Below are 5,097 nucleotides of genomic sequence, written 5' to 3' on the forward strand. Positions count from 1 at the left end.
AAAGTCTCATTATATTCAGAGAGTATGAACACATACTAAGTTAGAATCTTGCAGAAGTATGAGCCAATACGTCCTCTGAATCCTTCTGAAAATATGCATATACAACTCATATCATTTTTTTATTTCATGAAGTATGATCCCATACTTCCTCTTTATCATCCAAAAAGTACGTGCAGATACCTCTTGTAATCCTTTTAGGGGAGTACATCCAAATACATATGAAAATAAACTGCTACCAACCATATTTCGTCGTGGCATATATTCTCACAACATATATTGATCAAATAAAAAACCATGTTACATGATTAAAAACAGCAAATCTTCCAAACTGCAAATTTTCTGATCTGAATCAGGAAGTTATCAAACATGCCGATTTGGAGCTTGAGCTGCCTGAACCGTGAAGCATACACGGCGCGCTCTCGGTTATTTTCCCATCTTCTCAAACGAAATAAATCATTAGCGCCTAAGGATGTATTAGATCAACAACTAGAATGGCTTCTTTAGATAAACAAGAAGCCAGGACGCAGAACATGCATGAGTGAATGGTGGGATACGTCCTGGAAGATTCAGAGGCAACGTGTATCAAGTGATACTATAATATGCAAAAAGTTGGAAGTGATATATACTATTATATGGAAAAGGTACCAAGTGATTGCGAATTGGAAAATTGGAATTTGACCACCTGGATGATACGCGCTACGCGCCTACAATTGCGCTACAGATGACTAGATGCAAGCGGAGATCACCAACCAGGCTGCCTAGAAAACAGAAATCTCAAATAACAGCACAGGTGAAATATTGGTGTCGAAAATCACACAGGCCACAGCAGTCTAAACAAAGTATCAAGTCATTCTCCAATCTTAAAAAAGGTATCAAGTGATACATCAAATCTAAAAAAGGTATCAAGTCATACTCAAATCTACAAAAAAGTATCAAGTGATACTTCCAATGTTATCTGAAAAACAATAGTACAAGCAGAAACCTGCTGGTGCTGGTGCTGGTGCTCGTCTTCTCCTAGTCGAAGATAGAACTGTACGTCCGCCGAGCAGGGTGAGCAGATGACAAACGTCTACACCTGAGGAGGAAAGGAGGCAAAGCATGCATGAGTGCATTAGGCTGTACACCGGAGGAGGTATATGGGCATATACCTGTTGAACGTGGATTTGCCGGACAACAGATTGCACCAGCAGATCGAAGGGCAGCTCGTCAGTCGTCACCACTCACCACGGCCAACACCTCCAGCAACAGATTGCACGAGCGGATCGAAAGCCAGCTCGTCACCACGGCCGACACGTCCTGCGAGTAGAAGAACGGCTAGCGCACATGAGTAGCATCTTAGGCGCCGCAGCTGTACCAGGACGACCAGCTATTGCTTATACAGTTGACTCGATCGACCAAGATTCAGAGGGTATGGACTCAAACCTATTTACCCTCGGCTTGCCCGACGGCAGAATGGAGTAGCTACCCAGGGAAACTCGCCACCGCCGCCAGGAGAAGCACACGTCGTATCTCGTTCACGCCGGCGCCTGGACGAGGATGGCACCGCCGCCGGGAGATGCACGCGTTTTCTGTTGGAATAAACCGGATAACTCTCAGCATGTATTGAATTCGAAATCACATCTGTCAACAATTGATCACGTGGAGCGAATGGATAATGACCAGCGGATGGATAATCATTGTATAAAATATGGTTTGTTTTATTCATTATATTAGCCGTATACACACGGCAGGGAGACCGTATGCGCACGGAACGACGACGGAAGTCTCGTACCGTCGTACGCGGCTATCGGATCTACGCTGGTGTCGTGACCCGATAACGGAAGAGCACGCACGCATATAGACGAGGCAGCAGGAGTAGTTACACGCGTGTGTAAAAAGGATTTTCCATATACATAGAGAGAGTAAAATACACTTTAGAAAATGACCATTGCTATTTAGGTTTATGTCCTACAGTCGGCACAACTTGATATCACTTGTCACATTCGGTTTTAAAATAAAACCCAATGCTACCTATATCATGCTAAGATCAAGTTTCATACATATAGTAACATCATTAGTGAATAATAGTAACAGTATCATATAGAGAACAAGAGGGTATATTAGAGATTTACAACTCCAAACTTCACAGGCAACCGGCTGGAAGTTTTCTGTGAAACCTACAAGACATAGGGAAAATAATCTAAAGATTACTAGATCTCGCAGGGACCTAATCACAAAAGCTCATAGAGCTTGCTCCTATGGCCAACGGGCGGCTCTGGGCGGTGAAATCGCCGGCGCTCCAGCGAGGTAGGGGCTCAGGTGGGTGGCACAACCGGGAGAGGAGGAACATGGTGGGTTTGCTCACTGGGGCCAGGGGTGGATGGAGCCAGCGGGGATTTAGACCATGGTGGCGGAGTCTCGGCCTTCTCGCGGGGGCGGTACTCTGGTGGCGATTCATTGGTGGTGGGCGGTGGAGGTGCTACGGCTCGGTGTCGTGAATCTCCTCGCGGTGTCCGTTTGCTCCTCCGGACGGCGGCGCGATGAAATCGAACACGGAAGACGGCCGGCGGCACTCTGCTCGGCAGGCGGCTCAATCTTCAAGCGGTGAGGCTCCTCCAGCGGCGATTTGAGGACGGCGGGTAGCGACGCATGTGCGGCTTGATGTTATGAAGCTCCTGGTGGCGTCGTTTTCGTACAGTGGGCGAAGGAGGGGGCGAAACGCCCGGGCGAGCTCTGGCGGCGCTCGCCTCTGCTCCAGCTCGGGCGGCGATGGTGCCGTGCTGGATGCCGAGGCGAAGTAGGGCGTGAGGGGGCAGCAACGGGCACACGGGGGCATTGAGAGCTCGAGTTTTATGGGGGCGTGGGGCCCTAGGGCTTGGCGTGGCACGCACGCCGAGAACGGCAGCGGCGAAGCCGGCGCGGCAGGTATCTAGGCCCAAATGGGCCTCGACTGGGCCGAAGCGGGCTAGCGGCCGATGGGCTGGAGGGGGTCGAGCCCACAAGCTTGGCCCAAAAATATAGGATAGGTTTCTTTTTCTTTTTATTTCCAAAACTAATTTCCGTGCAAAGAAAAATCCATTGAACTCTAGATAAATCATTTAAACCACAAAAATACTCTAAAAATCCTAAAATTCCATGAAAAATCATAGAGATAGTTGAGACACGAGGAGCCCAGATAAAATACTTAGAGCTCATGAAAAAAAATTAGAGCCCTCTAATTAATAGATTTAGCTCTAGAAAAATGACAATAAATCCTAGAAAAAGTTGGAAAAATCTCAGAAGAACCTGGTCATCGTCTGAATGCATTTTAAAACCTTTTGCACTCAACAAATACCAAGATGCATTGGCATGAATGCAAACACACACAAAACAACCTTATTTAATTGATAAAACCAACCAATGGTTTGCCTATACTAAGTTTCTATCAAGAAAATAAATGTTGTGAAATTTTTAAAATTACGATGAAATTATTTTTAAATTATTCTTTCTAATCATATCCTAAAATCTAAAAATTTCAGGGTGTGACACCTGGGAGTAGCGCAGGGGCAAGGGAGCAGCACGGCACAAGGCAACAGCAGGGCACACCGGCGGAGGGGATGAGCGGTGCGGGCCCAGCGGAGGGAGAGAGAGGGATATGCGGCGGAAGTCGATTCAACTGAATACGGAGGTGGAGGGGTCCGAATTCAGTAAGGGGACCGCTTGGTATTGGACCAAATTTCCAATTCCAATTCCTAGACCATCTAAACAAAGATATTGTGGGCATCCAATATCAATTCCAAATTCTGAGCTTCAATATCTACATCCAAACGGGATGTTTGTTTCTGTAAAAGGGTAGAGTAGGGTTAATAAAATTTTAGAAATATATTAACTTTAGTAAAAAAACTCTTCGATTCAGATGGACCCTCCATACATTCTCAAACTTAAATTTCTTGGCACGCATGATTCATTGTCACCATATTTGAAGTGGCTTGCTCATCGCACTCGAGCAGTCCTTATTGCCAGCATCCATGGCACTAGCAAGTCAGTAGTTTTAGGAGCAAATTTCTGAAAAACCATGTACCAATGGTTAGCAAAGTTCCGGTGGAGAGGGTCCATATTCCAACTAACACTCCCGTCCAAATAAGAGTGCCACTTTAGTTTTATCATAAATCAAACTATTTTAAATTTAATCAACTTTATAGAAAAGTATTAATATTATTTATGGCATCAAATAGGCATACTATGAAAATATACTTCATGATAAATATCATGTTACTTATTTAGTATAATAAGTGTGGGTGTTTTTAAAAACTTTATCATAGTTTGAGTTAAGATAAAATTAGAATTGTATTTGTTTTGGAGGACCGAGTGATTAGTGGACAGCTTGCGAAATGTTAAGCCGCACATGAAGAAAATATCTAATTAAAGTCGACCAAAAGCCATGGCAGGAAGAGCATCACCGGCCGGCCGGCGGCTACGCGTACAGTCATTAATGCAAAATCACGTCGGCATCACTCGGATACAAGTCCATGGCAAAGCAGCATGTTACATGTGTGCAGAAAGTTACCCAAGTGATCACTCGTCGAAGCAATTATAGCAAACTACGTTCCGCTCGTCCTTGAGGAGTTGCATTAGTCTTCGATTCTATTTGTGCCTAATCGTCAAAACGTATCGTCGTCATGAACAGATGGAGCAAGTAAAGACAACTCGTAAGGAACCGTCCAAATTATCTCAACTAAATCAGGTTATCATCCGTTAATCTACCCAACTTACTCGAAATAATCCCGGTAGTCCCCGGTATGCGTCTCGAGCATCGCTCAGGAACAACACGCATACCGTTTTTACATCGTGGCAACCATCACAGGGATACATATGAGAGTAAATTTTAAAACTTGTTTACAAATCTTGATCATCTTACAAAAATTCACAATTTATAAATACAACATACAAGAACTAGAAAATGAGAGTTTTCACCAGTTAAAGTAAGGTTCTTGACAACTTAGATTTAGCATAGGTCTAGGTAGCTATTCTATCATGTTTTTTTTTAAATTGAGAGTTATAGCTTAGGTCTAGGTAGCTATTCTATCATGTTTTCTTTAAATTGAGAGTTAAATCGCAGCGGGAAGATATAAAGTATAA

At 44.1% G+C, this 5,097-nt stretch overlaps 1 long non-coding RNA gene across 1 annotated transcript; it reads right to left on the bottom strand.

Annotated features, from left to right (window-relative positions):
* Nucleotides 1-831: 831 nt before the first annotated feature.
* Nucleotides 832-1,633, bottom strand: LOC117840296 (uncharacterized). Its single transcript, XR_004636983.2, has 3 exons — nucleotides 1,423-1,633; nucleotides 1,149-1,296; nucleotides 832-1,075 (listed from the first exon to the last, which is right to left on the bottom strand). It is a non-coding gene; the product is annotated as an uncharacterized lncRNA (long non-coding RNA).
* Nucleotides 1,634-5,097: the final 3,464 nt, after the last annotated feature.

This window comes from Setaria viridis, chromosome 9, assembly GCF_005286985.2.
Source record: "Setaria viridis chromosome 9, Setaria_viridis_v4.0, whole genome shotgun sequence".
Classification (NCBI taxonomy): domain Eukaryota; kingdom Viridiplantae; phylum Streptophyta; class Magnoliopsida; order Poales; family Poaceae; genus Setaria; species Setaria viridis.